We start from the raw sequence: 14,724 nt of genomic DNA on the forward strand, positions 1-14,724 counted from the left end.
GAGAGTGCCCGTGAGGATTTTAGTGGATTGGTTGGTTGGTTGGTTGGTTCGTTGGTTGGTTCGTTGGTGGGTTGGTTCGTTGGTGGGTTGGTTCGTTGGTTCGTTGGTTGGTTCGTTGGTGGGTTGGTTCGTTGGTTCGTTATTTATGGCTCAGAGGTTTTTTTTTTTTTTTTTTTTTTTGGATAGTTTTATTTAGAAGAGGTAAAGTGTTCCTAGGATGTTTGTAGGTGTGTATGCATGCTTCGTTCAACCTCATCCATCTCATTTAAATAAAGGGGCGGGGTCACCATATTTGTAGGAAACTAGGTCATATAAATACCCAAATCCCGTTACAAGAGAATAATGAAACGAATGAGGAATTGAAGGAAACTAAGACTCAACTAATGGAGAAGGTAAACGAGGTTTATTAGCTGTTGAAAGAAATGAATGTTTTAGTTATGATGTGTCCGAGCGTATGTAACCAATGCTCGTTGCAGGACTGGTGTTGTAGCAAAAAGGAGGAGATGTGTTTTCACCTCAAGTTCGGGTTACTATTGCTTGTTCCCGCGAGGGAAAAGAAACAAATGTTGTAGGAAAATTGAGAATGGTAGTTCAGCTTGTGTATGCATTGATCAGGAGTGACTTTTGTAGGGTATTATAATTAAACAAAGCGTACTTATCTTTTCAGACGACGGGGGGGGGGTAAGTGGCGGCCAGTTGTGGTACTTCGGTGATATGTATCAGGCTTTTAACTGGAGAGCGACGACTACATTTATCACCCTAGCAGCGCGGAGTTTTTTTTTCCTGTATTTTCTTCTTCTTTTTTTGTAGGTCCGGTGGAAGAATGTCCGTGCGTTCACTGACACAGCTGGGCGAAACTCTTTCCTTCTTCTTTCTGGTCCCCTCCTTTTATAGTCGTAAACCGGCTCCCAGCGGCTGTCATATTTTAGGCCTTTATTTTCGGCGGGGAGCTCTGCCATTGGTTCATAATTCTTTTTATGGTTTCTTATTTTTCTTTTTCCAAACGGAAGCGATGCGTGGAGCCATGTGCAAACGAAGATTTTTTTACTTTGTCTCTTATGCTGGAGACGTTAGCATCCGGTTGGCATGTTCCCACAATTCACTCCAAACGCTAATCTTTTGAAATTGAATGACCATATTGGAGCGATTTTCCTCGACTAGAATTTGAGGATATGTGTCACTCAGATCGACTTTAGAAATCTTCCCTCCGTTTAGATTAAATTTCTTCCAAGCTAGAAAGTGAGTCACGCTAATCTTTTAATATTCATTTTCCCAGAACGGCTGAGAAAGCTTCAATGAAACTTTCTTTTAAATTGTGACTTTAGATTTTCCTTTTTGGTCGTTATAGTTTGGACATTTTGACAAAATGCATTCATAAGTAAATCCCACAAATTGAATATGTTCCAAAAAGGTTTCCTGTGTTTCTTAACACAAAGACTTTTTTTTGTACTCTTAAGTGTAACATTAGTTCACCTTCATAAATTATTTTAGTCCCGTTCTAGCTGCTTTGCAAAACTTTAGCAGTATAGGTTTATTTAATCTTCTTCACGTATGCAAATTTATGATTGATAAGTTTGATCCAGAATCTAACTGTAACTTCACGTTTTTATTTAATATGTTCGCCAATATAATATTTCCATATATTTTTGTCGTCTTTTTCGTTTGTTCTTGTGTGTCTTGCCCGACTTTTAATTTTGATTTTGCTCTAATTTTATGTCTTTTATGATATAATTATGTCACAAGTCAGGCAAGTTTTTATGCGTATGGGTAGTTTTCAACTCAATGCAGAGCACCGCATCGATAACATGGGTTTGGGATCCTTTTTAACGCTAATCACTGGCTGGCAGTTTTCGGCCAATTTTTAGCATCAGGTTTAAATCGCTTACTAATTTAGTTAAAACTCTGCGTCGAATTTCAGAGTCTTTTGCTAATACGAAACCTCGTACAAATACCAACGCATTTGAAAATCGACAGTATAGCTCAGCGAGTTTAAAATCTACGCAATGTTTGTTGACAACTGATGTAAATGTTAAGTAGACCTCGTCATCTTTCTAGATTAATTCTCAGCGTTTATGAAATAAGGATGTTTTCGAGCTGAACAGTTTTGTTAAGAGTTTTAAGTCACGTGGTTTTCGCGGTGAAATGTAATCCGCGGATTTGTTGTGCTCTATGGATCCCAGTTTTCGAAGCAATAAACGGGTCATTTTAGAGTCCGCATAATCAGCACACTCAATGTTATACAAGTACTCATACCTTCTAAAGTACGAGGCGAAAGTCTTGTCATAAGTGAAATTATTTATAGTAATCTAGACTGCATTTTGCAAGAACGTTATGTTACATTCTATGACTTGGATTTTGTTTCTTAAAGTTTGTATTAATAATTGTTTTCTCTTGTTCTTTTAGTAGCATGTTTTTTATTGTTGTTGTGGTTCCATTAACAGTTTTGGAATATTTTTTTTTCAATTTTAGGTCACTCATTGTTTTTTATTTTCTTTTAACAAAAGAAAACATCGTTTATGGCTTTGAACGTATGAAAACAATTTACTGTTTTCCACTTTTCCCCCTTTTTTCCTTCTCAGCACAATGTAGGTTTTGCAGTAAAAAAATTATGTATTTCTCAATTAAAGTTCACGTTTTCCTTTTAGCAGAGAAAATTAGTAATCAAGTCATTTTTGTTACAACATTTAATTAACTTATTTAGAGAAAACACAAGAAAAAAACCGAGAAGTCACTTTTTAGTGAACAAAATCAACTTACCGATTTTTCATTTGTATATTTTTACCCGCTGAATAATCTTTTTGTTTTAATTGGTTGATGGTTTCGTAAAAAACAATCCTTCATAATCTTTGAGTTCCGTACAACTTTCAGAGTTGCTTACTGGTCCTTAAAATGTGTTTAGTCGTCTGTTTCTACGGTACCGAAACTGGATGATTCGTTACTCGGTATTTTACATTTGAAATTTCAACGTGTGTAATCGAATCCTTATCGCCAGTTTGTGTGGGAATACGGGTATATGATATTCATAATACATATGAGAATATATGCTATAAAAGATGTGTATATATATATATATGTGTGTGTGTGTGTGTGTGTGTGCGCGCTATAAAAGATATCTCCAACGCACATATAAAATGTATGCTGCAACACAACGCGTGTACAACGGATATGAGAAAATATTCAATAAAGAATGTGCACCATGCATATGAGAATTTATGTATACCATCGCTCTGGTTTACGCCAGCTCTATCAGGCAGTGATTCGGATATTAGCAGTCTCCCGGCGGTGATTCTCAATCCTCAGACTGTGGACGAAAGTACACGGTCTGAGGATGAAGCCTGTGTCGTTCCTCTTCGAAGGAGTGCCCGGCGAAGATGATCGTCACCTCCCTGCCTTCTCTGTGATCATGAGATCAGAGGGGAGGTATAGGGAAAATTTTGGGAACCAAGAAAACGGCTTACCATTAAAGCGTTTGTGCGTGTATGTGTCATGTAGAATCAAGCTGTAGGACGAAAAAATGAAGATGGCGGCGCCCACAACTTTTATAACTAGCGGTCTCGCAAAGTGACGCAAAAATCTAGCTGCTCGTGTGCAAAACTCACTGCTCGACTGCATAAAACGAAGCCGCGGGAAGAACACAGATAGAGAGTTGAACAAGAAACCTTGGTGACAGTTGTACGAGTAGTTGTGGAGACTGTTGCGTGTTACTGAGTCATTTTGCTGCCTTGCCTATTTTTTAAATTAATTTTTTCCTTCTGTTTTTATGTTATAGAGATCTTAAGGAAGACATGTTTAAGTGCCTAATATATGTGCAGGGTTTGACATCGAATAAGGGAAAAATTATTCGGCCGAAAATTTTGTCTATGCTAGAAGAAAATATGGAAAGTATTGGAAGAATGGCAAAAAATAATTACTATCAGACGGGATAACATATGCCTCGAAGAAAAAATCTTGCCGGATTAAATAAAGTAAAACGTGATTACAAGGAAAGACAGGAAAAAGAACCGCATGAAAAAAAAGAAAGACTTTATTAAAGATTTTATTATAATACAATTCTTCCAATTCTAATAATTTTCCATATTTTCTTCCAACACAGACAAAATTTTCGACCGAATAATTTTTCCTTATTCGATGTAAAACCCTGCACATATATTAGGCACTTAATTGTAGGAGTTCGAATGATGCTACAAGTAAATTTTAGTTTAGGATCAAGATTTGTTTCGAATGTGTTCAAACGGGATATAATGCTTCAATGTGGGGAAATTTTTTTTTTAAATTAATAATGGGAAATGAAAATATTTAGACCTGAAAGTTAATGGTCGAAATATTACTTGTTAGATGGTGCGGCATTTCTACAATTTACGAAACTATCTGGAAAAAAATACGTAAACTGGAATTACTAAATAGAAAAAAAATAGCAAAGAATATTTCAGGAATCTAAAATTCAAAGGAAAATTTGATGATTGAGGTAACACTCGACGGATAAAACGCATAAAACGAAGATCTATTTCATGTCAGGGAAAAATAAAAATTTATTCGACATTAATAGTTTCATTTAATTTATGGTAGAAGCCGATAAACACGTTTTGTAGGAGATTAAATGCGTCGAATGTGGGAAAGTAAAAACAGACTGAAAATTATGTTTAGGATTTAAAAAGCGAATTAAAAAAAAAGTTTTTTTTGTTTTTTGTTTTTTGACGAACTTGGCGTTATACGAAGACTGAAGTTTCGAATTTAAAGACAACGTAAGAACAGTATTCACGCCAAAAAGAAAAGTTCCATTTTTATCGTTAGAAACGATGAATTACGGAGATTAGAAGAAAATGGAATAATTTAAAAAAATAGAATACTCCAAATAGGCATTACCTGCAGTCTGAGTGAAAAAAGAAAAAACAACAATAAGACAAGGGTCTGCTTGGATTTCTCAACCGGACTGAATCAATATCTAGGAGACCACTCATATCTACTTCCCACACCGGAGAAGATATTTGAAAAATTGAATGGGGTAAAATCTTCTCGAAAATTGATTTGTCAGAAGCTTGTCTGCAAGTCAAGGTTAAAGAAGAATATACAAAGCATTAAATCATTAACACACATAAGGGGTTATTATCTATGTATTTATACGATAGCGTGTGTGTTCTTTTGTGTGTCACACTTACATACGGGTCGTTTAATTGATATATTCTTGTACTTCTTGTCATAAATAATTTTACTAAGAATTCTTCATAAGTTTTCGTTTCGGTTTCGAGTATAACTAATGGCACTTAAATCAACTAATTTTTTTTATGAATAATTTTATCAAGAATTCTTCATAAGGTTTGGTTTCGATTATGGCTGACGGAACTCAAGTTTATATATATATATATATATATATATATATATATATATATATATATATATATATATATATATATATACACCGTCATTGGATTATTTATCTTCCACCAGACTATCCATTCATGTGTAATCACCTTTTTCGTTACCATATTCCCTCTGCTTCACTTTTTTTGTTTTCAAGTAAGATCTTTGACTTAATTGTTGTTTCATCAAATACTTTTGCACGCAAAATCCGATCCCGCATTTTGCTAATTCCTACCCTCTGATGAGAAGGAAAGTATTTCTTCGAAACTCCGCGGATTAAGGACTATCCACTTATCTAGTGTTTCCTTTTCAGATTAAATATGTTTTTAACTCATTTCAAAGTGTTTTTTTAACATGTTTTATTAACTGTTTGCTCGTGTATATATATATATATATATATATATATATATATATATATATATATATATATCCGTTCACATACACTTTTCATGATAAAGCTAAAACCCAGAATTAGATGGAATCGAGACATTGCATCGACAATGGACAACGCCATACCCAAAGTGGGTTTCGATATACTGCGCTCATCAGTGGCGTGCTCTGACATAAGCGCGAACCCCGGTCGTCGCACGCATGAAGTGTGCAATACTCACGACCTAACCATATGAGACACGGCGCAATCCATTGGTTATGCCTTGATTTTAATTTTTTATATTTTTATCTAGTTATATATTCTATGTGTCGTAATGTCTAATATATGTAGAAAAAAGCGGTTTATCCTTCGTAGAGACGTGATGTCCCTCAACAAATAGGTTGTTCCGTAATCGTGTCTGGGGAGCTGGCTAATTTCAATATATGTTTGTAGATGTGATATCTACCGCCTGCATACCAGCAGTAACTATCTTAGTTGTATATGACGCGTTACTTTCATTAGCAACCGAAATATATGACTTTTCGATTGCTAATGCACCCAAGTCATATATATATATATATATATATATATATATATATATATATATATATATATATATATTCTTTTGAAACCGCAACTTTATAATATATAAAAATCGATAGAACATTAACTCCGTAATAATATAATAATATATACGAAATCTGCAAAAATTAAAATATTATATCTTTTCGAGTAGAGGAGGGGGATGATAGTCTGACGTGTTTACTTCCGTTGATGGCGTCATAATTAAAAAAAGACGCATATAATATATTTATGATGTACTAAATTAACATAAAATGTCATATTCCAAAAATCATATGGATATACTGCTGATACCAAAAAATCAGGTAAATGGATCAGTGCATACTAGGGACTTATTTGTGTGTAAAATTATGAAATGTAAGTTAATGGATTGTTGCGTTTGTACTAAAATATGTGAGTTAATGGATTGGTGTGTTTGGACTGAAATATTAAGCCACACATAATATATTAAAGTTATTATTTTAGTAAGGGGGCGATACTGTGGGTTTAAATTACGAAAAATGGTCGTCGAAATTAGTAACATGTCAAAGAATTATGAAAAATGATGAAATGTGAGTTTATTGATTAGTATGTTTGTAATAAATTCATCAGCCCAGACAATGTATCAAAATTATTATTTTAGTAATGGGAGGCGAAACGTGGGGCAAAATATGAAAAATTCTTGTCAATATTAGTCATATATCCGAGATTTATGAAAAATGATGAAATGTGAGTTTATTGATTAGTATGTTTGTAATAAATTTATCAGCCCAGACAATGTATCAAAATTATTATTTTAGTAATGGGAGGCGAAACGTGGGGAAAAATATGAAAAATTCTTGTCAATATTAGTCATATATCCGAGATTTATGAAAAATGATGAAATGTGAGTTTATTGATTAGTATGTTTGTAATAAATTCATCAGCCCAGACAATGTATCAAAATTATTATTTTAGTAATGGGAGGCGAAACGTGGGGAAAAATATGAAAAATTCTTGTCAATATTAGTCATATATCCGAGATTTATGAAAAATGATGAAATGAGAGTTATCAGATTGGTGTGTTTGTAATGAACTAATCAGCCCAAACATAATATCAAGTTATTATTTTAGTAAGGAGGTGGGCGTTACTGTGTATAAAAATTTGACGAATGATTGTCGAAATTCATAACATATCCAAGAATTATGAAAAATGATGAAATGTGAGTTAATTGATTGGTGTGTTTGTAATGAAATATTCAGCCCAGATAATATATCAAAGTTATTATTATAGCAAGGGAGAGCGAATATGTGGGTTTAAATTATTAAAGATGATTGTCAAAATTAGTAATATATCCAAGAATTATAAAAAAATGATGAAATGTGAGTTAATGGATCGGTTAGTGTTTTTGGAATGAAATAATCTCCCAGGCAATATATCAGTTATTATAGTAGTAAGGGGTGGGCGATAATGTGCATAAAAATATAAAAAATAATTGTCGAAATAAGTAACATATCCAACAATTATGAAAATGATGACATGTGAGTTAATTGATTGGTGTGTTTGTAATGAAATAATTTACCCAGACAATATATTAAATTATTATCTTAGTAAGGGGGGGGGCAATAAAATGGGTTTAAATCATAAAAAATGATTGCCGAAACTAGTAACATATCCAAGTTTTATGAAAAATGATGATATGTGAGTTAATTGATTGGTGTGTTTATAATAAAATAATCAGCCAAGGCGATATATAAAAGTTATTATTTTAGTAATGGTGACAAGAATTGAGGTTAAAATTATGAAAAATGGTTGTCGAAATTAGTAACATATCCAAGTTTTATGAACAATGATAAAATAGTAAAAGGGGCGATAATGTGGATTTAAATTATGAAAAATGATAATCGAAATTAGTGACATATCCTAGCATTATGAAAAATGATGAAATGTGAGTTAACGGATTCGTGTGTTTGTAATGAAATAATGAGCTCAGACAATATATTAAAGTTATTATTTTAGTAAGAGGGGAGGCGATAACGAGGGTCAAAATTATGAAAAATGATAATCGAAATTAGTAACATATACAAGAATCAAGAAAATGAGGAAATATGAGTTAATTAGCTCAGACAATATATCAAAGTTGTTATTTTAGAAAGGAGGGGTATAATGAGGGTTAAAATTATGACAAATTATTGTCGAAATTAGTAACATATCTAAGAATTATGGAAAATGATGAAATGTGAGTTAATTATTGAGTTTTAATAAAATAATAAGTCAAGACAAAAATACCAAAGATATTATTTTAGTAAGGGCAGGGGGCCATGATTTGGGTCAAAATTATGAAAAACGTTTGTCGAAATTAGTAACTTATTCAAGAATTATGAAAAATGATGAAATGTGAGTGATTGATTGGTGTGTTTGTGATGAAATATTCAGCCCAGATAATATATCAAAGTTATAACGCGTGTAAAAATATAAAAGTTATAATGTGTGTAAAAATATAAAAGTTATAATGTGTGTAAAAACATAAAAGTTATAATGTGTGTAAAAATATAAAAGTTATAATGTGTGTAAAAATATAAAAGTTATAATGTGTGTAAAAATATAAAAGTTATAATGTCTGTAAAAATATCAAAGTTATAATGTGTGTAAAAATATCAAAGTTATTATGTGTGTAAAAATATAAAAGTTATAATGTGTGTAAAAATATAAAAGTTATAATGTGTGTAAAAATATAAAAGTTATAATGTGTGTAAAAATATAAAAGTTATAATGTGTGTAAAAATATAAAAGTTATAATGTGTGTAAAAATATCAAAGTTATAATGTGTGTAAAATATAAAAGTTATAATGTGTGTAAAAATATAAAAGTTATAATGTGTGTAAAAATATAAAAGTTATAATGTGTGTAAAAATATAAGAGTTATAATGTGTGTAAAAATATAAAAGTTATAATGTCTGTAAAATATAAAAGTTATAATGTGTGTAAAAATATCAAAGTTATAATGTGTGTAAGAATATAAAAGTTATACTGTGTGTAAAAATATAAAAGTTATAATGTGTGTAAAAATATAAAAGTTATAATGTGTGTAAAAATATAAAAGTTATAATGTGTGTAAAAATATAAAAGTTATAATGTGTGTAAAATATAAAAGTTATAATGTGTGTAAAAATATAAAAGTTATAATGTGTGTAAAAATATAAAAGTTATAATGTGTGTAAAAATATCAAAGTTATAATGTGTGTAAAAATATAAAAGTTATAATGTGTGTAAAAATATAAGAGTTATAATGTGTGTAAAAATATAAAAGTTATAATGTCTGTAAAATATAAAAGTTATAATGTGTGTAAAAATATAAAAGTTATAATGTGTGTAAGAATATAAAAGTTATACTGTGTGTAAAAATATAAAAGTTATAATGTGTGTAAAAATATAAAAGTTATAATGTGTGTAAAAATATAAAAGTTATTATGTGTGTAAAATATAAAAGTTATAATGTGTGTAAAATATAAAAGTTATAATGTGTGTAAAAATATAAAAGTTATAATGTGTGTAAAAATATAAAAAATAATTGTCGAAATTAGTAACATATCCAACAATTATGAAAAATGATGAAATGTGTGTTAATTGATTGGTGTGTTTGTAATGTAATCATCATCCCAGACAATGCATCAAAGTCATTATTTTAGTATGGGGGTGGGGCGATAATATAGGTTTAATTTATGAAAAATGATTGTCGAAATTAGTAACTTTTCTAAGAATTATAAAAAATGATTAAATGTGAGTTAATGGATTGGTGTGTTTGTAATGAAAAATCATCAACCCAGGAACTATATCAAAGCTAATATTTTAGTAATGGAGGGCGATAATGTGGGTTGAAATTATGAAAAATGATTATCAAAATTAGTAACATATACAAGAATTTTGAAAAATGATGAAATGTGAATTAATCGATTGGTGTGTTGTAATGAAATAATCAGCCCAGACCCTTTATCAAAGTTATTTTAATAAGGGGGCGGCGATACAGTTTTAACAAAAAGGCTAGAATAATATGATGGTATCTTCATTCATGCTGAACGCCCACACAATGCCCAGCTGCAATATTTTACATATGAAAGATGCTTCTATTTCCACAGGTCCAACTAGTATAGATTAAAACGGTTGCCTTTTGGTTTGAAAGTAACAGCGAGTCTATTTCAATAAGTTATGGATACGATGTTGTCTGATCTGGAATACGCAATGGTATACTTAATAAAGAGTGAAAATTTCGAAGAACATAAAAGTCACGTTCGAGAAGTTTTTAAAGAATTGAGAACTACGGATATAATGTTAAACTTAAAAATACCGAATTTTGCATGAACATGAATCATTATTGTCGATTTTTAGATCGAATAAAAAGGTGTTCCTCCCATTTCGCAAATAGTTTACAAAGATAGAGTGTGATTTTATTAAATTACAACTTCAAAACATAACATATATTATCCAAGAAAACTGCACACGTGAATGGTTTTTCGAGTCTAATCGCAGAAAACGCTAAACTTTTGGAAGAAACGGTTATTGCAGCACTAAAACACGAACAAGAACAAACGAAAATATCGATTAATACCGTTAGGCAATTACCAGTTACTGTGGAAGAAATTTAACAAGTAGCTTAAACAGATGCGTACATAAGCAGCACGATTAAAGAACTGAAAGGGAATGAGAAGTATAAAAAGTGAAGTATCGCCATTTTCAATATGTGACGAAACGCTGATGTCCTACAAAAGAAAGTTTTGAATGAATTTCATTTGGGTCATCCAGGTTTATCCAGAATGAAATCATTAATACAAAATTTTACGCATTGGCCGAAAATGGACATTAAAGATTTGGTTAGACATTGTAAATGGTGTCAATTAACAGTCAAATAACCACCAGTATGAACTCAGTCCAGGCCAAAGATGGATATCCCTTGATCACGCATTCATATGGACTACGCAGGACCATTGAATGGATATTAGTATTTCGTGATCGTATATGGCTACTCTACATGGCCAGAGATTTTCAAATATAAAGACACATAAGAATTAAATACGATATGAGCGCTGAACGAAGTATTTAGTTGGCTGGGGGTACCAAATACCATAGCAAGTGACAATGGTACAATGAATTTAAAGTTTAGTGTGATTCATTAGCAATTGAATACATAACAACACCGACGTATAATCCTCGATCCAACGGACAAGCCGATACATTTGAGTGAACATTAAGAAAAGACAACGAGTTTGACACCGACGAAAAATATTAAGATTTTCCGATGATATACAGAAAAACGCCAAATCAAATATAAAAGGAAATTTATCGCCTGCAGTGATCATGTATGCAAGGAAAATACGCTACATTATTCGACAGGTTTTTGCCTCGTATAAAGAAAGGGTAAAGCGTTTTTAGGCTGGAATTTTTTTTGCGGAGCATGTTATTGTAACTAGAAGAATCGGGGGGGGGGTATGTACATAATTCAAGGACAAGGTTTGTCTCTATAATTAAATAACTCAAGTGTTATTTATTCTGCACTTCAAATCACAAATTTCTCGGTTAAATTCGACACTGTTGTCAAAAACGTCCGACTTCCAAATGCAACGATCATTCCAGCTGACTTCCACACGTCTGCATAAGTAAGGCGCCTTCTCTCAACTCTCCTCATACCCGCTTCACGTCTACTTTGATAGACCAATCTCATTTGCATAAACATTGACTGTCACGTGATTATTCGCCATAAAACAAATTGTCCCGCCATGTTAGTTTTTCCTTTCTTTCTCTTTAATTTCGTTCCATGACCGACCCTTCGAATTATGAACACGTGCTAGTCAAGTAAGTCCCGCGTTTCCCTACACTTCCCCCTGATCTTATGATCACAAACAGGGCAGGGGGCAATCATCTTTGTCGTGAGATTTTTCGAAGAATCGGGGACAGCACTTCGTCGGTGCCATCTTCCTCATCACCACTGTTATTGCCACCAGTATGTTCCATTATCTCCTCTCGTGGTTCCAGAGGCGGTGTTTCACAATCAGTCCTGGACGCAATTCTTTTGACGGTGCGGTGACACCGCTCCGATATGCCATTACCTTCAGGAAAATAGGATGGCGGTTCAGTTGTGCATATAAATATAATGTAAAGTGATCCCATCTCGATACATTATAACTTTTTAAGCAGTTAAGTAATTTTCACCCTTAATTCTAAGGCCGATCAGCAAAATCATAAAATCACATGAAATTGCAATATTTTTCGTATTGCCACTCGTACTTAGGGTTAGTAGTAGGAAAGGAGCGTGGTTTTTATGACTGTTAACAATACTATATATTAATGCGATAGCGTGTGTGTTATTTAGTTTGTTTGTCACGATTACATCCGATTGACTGTTGTTTAATTATGGATTCCCATTTTTTATAATAAATAATTTTACCAAGAATTCCTCATAAGTTTTGGTTTTGGTTTAAATTATAGCTGATGGCACTAAAGTCATCTATTTTTTTGGTGCCCGGAAAACTCGTACCCGGAAAACTCGTTCCCTTTTGCTTGGTAGGAAGAGTGGTTCCTTATTGAATAAATATTGATTGATGACACATTTTATGATTGTTCTTGTTTTTAAAGGCGACTACGCACCCCATAATATTAAAAAAATATATATTTTTTTAACTCTTGTTTTAAAAAATAAACTTGATCACGGAGTCAAGACACGAAAAACGAAACCACATATTTATTTTAAAAAATACTTTAGTTTTAACACTTTTTGTGTTATTATTACGAAAAAAAAAAACCTAAAAGAAAGAAAACACTTACATATTATCAAAGAAAGTAATTATTTTATTTAGAAGAATTAATTTAGTTTAAATAATTCTTGTGCTATTACGAAACAAAAAAAGAAAACACGATACTTATGTATTTTTGGTACCGCGCTGAAATAATAACGTTATTATTTCGAAAGCCATTCTTTACATGAGGAGGGGAGGGTATCGTTTAAAAGTCATTTCGGGGGCACTTCTGCACTATGCAGATGGTAGCTATTGTTAGGGGGCGATAAATCCAATTTCTTTTTGGTCAAATAACGCGGCAAATAAGTAACAAGATTTGTTTCCGAACAGGAAAAAATTTGAAAACAAAAACATTTATTGTATCAAAATGTATCAATATATAATTGTAAAAACATTTATTTAAAAGTCTACGTAAGAAAATATAATTTTAATAAAACAATTTTGTAATAAAAACAACATTGGATTTTTATAAAGTAAAATAGCTTTTTTTTTTCAAACAAATGAATAATTTAATGAAACATTTTTGGGGATTAAAGTAACTTTAAAGGGTCAACAACAAATTAATAATTAAAATTTTTTTCGACCGACAATTGAGTTAAACACCAAGAAAAGATAGCCGCCGTCCGCATATTGCACAAGTGCCTTTTATTGTTTCGTGAACACAAAACTTGTTAAATCTAAATTAATTTTTCTAAATAAAATATTTGTTTTATTATTTGATAATACAAGAAGTGTGTTCTTTTTTGTTTGTTTCATAATAACACACGAAATGTTAAAAACTAAAATAATTTTTTTAATAAATATATGGTTTTGTTTCCGTTCGGTCTCGTTACATAATCAACCGTATCCACTTCCCGTAGCTTGATTTTTTTCGGAGCAGTGATCTTGGACATTACGTAAAAATATACAAATGTATTTTCTTTTGGAGGGGGGCTCGTTTTAAAACTATATCTACCTTCAGTATTTTCTTTAATTAAGAGATTAATTGAGAGATTTTTTGAGAGATTATCGAGACTCCTAATGTCGGACAATTTTTGTTCAAAAGTCACACTCGACATTACTTGTTGTTTTTGTTTTTTAACTAAATAAACTCTTTAAAATAAGTTGAACCACTAAAAAATTACAAAGCTAGGTAGAAAACGAACACTTAAATTCATTTTAAAATCATTTAATTTTTTTATAACAACAGTAAATAAGTAAACATATTTTAAAAAAATATGGGGAGTATAGTATCTTTAAAAAAAATATCTTCTTCAAGAACGGTTATAAAATGTGTTTTCAATCGATATTTATTCAGTAAGGGATCAGTTTTCCTACCTAGCAAAAAGGGACGAGTTTCTAGGTACGAGTTTTCCGGGTACGAGTTTTCCTGAATTTATTTTTTTATATAATGATTTTACCAAGAATTCTTCATAAGTTTTTGTTTCGATTTCGATTATAGCTGATGGAACTCCAGTGATCCTCTTTTTTTTTATATAAATATCAAGAATTCTTCATAAATTTTGGTTTTGGTTTTAATGATAGCTGAAGAAACTCAAGCTGATCCACCAAAGTCATATGGATATATTTCTTTCTCTTTGAAATCGCAACTTTATAACAAATATATAAAAATCGATGGAACATTAAATCTGTAATAATATATATGAAATCTGCAACAATTAAAATAT

The sequence above is a fragment of the Euprymna scolopes genome, chromosome 25 (genome assembly GCF_053919585.1).
Source record: "Euprymna scolopes isolate OS-2025 chromosome 25, ASM5391958v1, whole genome shotgun sequence".
NCBI classification, from domain to species: domain Eukaryota; kingdom Metazoa; phylum Mollusca; class Cephalopoda; order Sepiida; family Sepiolidae; genus Euprymna; species Euprymna scolopes.